We start from the raw sequence: 904 nt of genomic DNA, 5'->3' as shown, positions 1-904 counted from the left end.
GGGACGGCCATCTTGGCTGTGGGAAGCGTCTGTCATAAGCCATTAGGACAGGGTGGACCCAGTCTTAGCGTCCCGCGCTGATTTATGATAGACGCATGCAGTTTATGACAAGAATGCGCCATTTTGTCCTAGCTATGACACATTTCATAACTAAGTCACCTTCCTTTGATTGAGAGGTAGGTAAAAAGTGTGCATTTTACATATGTTCATTATCCCATTATTAATACAAAGGCCGTCTAATTTGCGTGCTTGTTATTTGTTTGGGGGCAGAGGTGTAGAGAGATGAGAATGAGGTGGCTTGGATGTGTCAAGGAGTGACGAGGAGTGTGTCGGAATGAGGATGCTGGCCGGCTGCATCAAAAAATGAACAATCAAGATGGAGTCCTCCAATTCCGAGCTAGTTGCTATAACTGATTTTGCTGTGCTTGAAGAAAAAGCAAAAGAATAAATAATTGTGGACTCGTTCCTGGTCTATATAGCTTTGCAGGATGTGGTGCTCATGATACCTTCTGGTACACATATGCTGGACCGCGGCTTCCTCAGTGACGATGTAAACAAGCCAATTTCGCGTCTTTTTTTTTATAAATAAATTTAAATATTTTACTTATTTACTGTATATAATGATACATTCAGTGATTATTACTAAAACACTTCCCAACAATATTCCTCCTTTTTTTTCAATTTTATATTGATAGTCGTTCTCATTTGACACTGGAAAATTGCCAGAAAGGCAGCCGATCAGATCCGACAAGAGCGGGTTTCCCGGTTGCTTCGGCAATTCACAAAATCCGGGCTGCACAATCTTGTCTGCAAGCAGCCACGAATTGCCCCGTGTAAACCCACCTTACAGATTATATCCATAAGTATGTAAGGGCGTATGATCGAGATGAGCGAGCCTTTAGGC

The sequence above is a fragment of the Scylla paramamosain genome, chromosome 13, assembly GCF_035594125.1.
Source record: "Scylla paramamosain isolate STU-SP2022 chromosome 13, ASM3559412v1, whole genome shotgun sequence".
In the NCBI taxonomy this organism is placed as follows: domain Eukaryota; kingdom Metazoa; phylum Arthropoda; class Malacostraca; order Decapoda; family Portunidae; genus Scylla; species Scylla paramamosain.
This window is presented reverse-complemented; position numbering follows the sequence as displayed.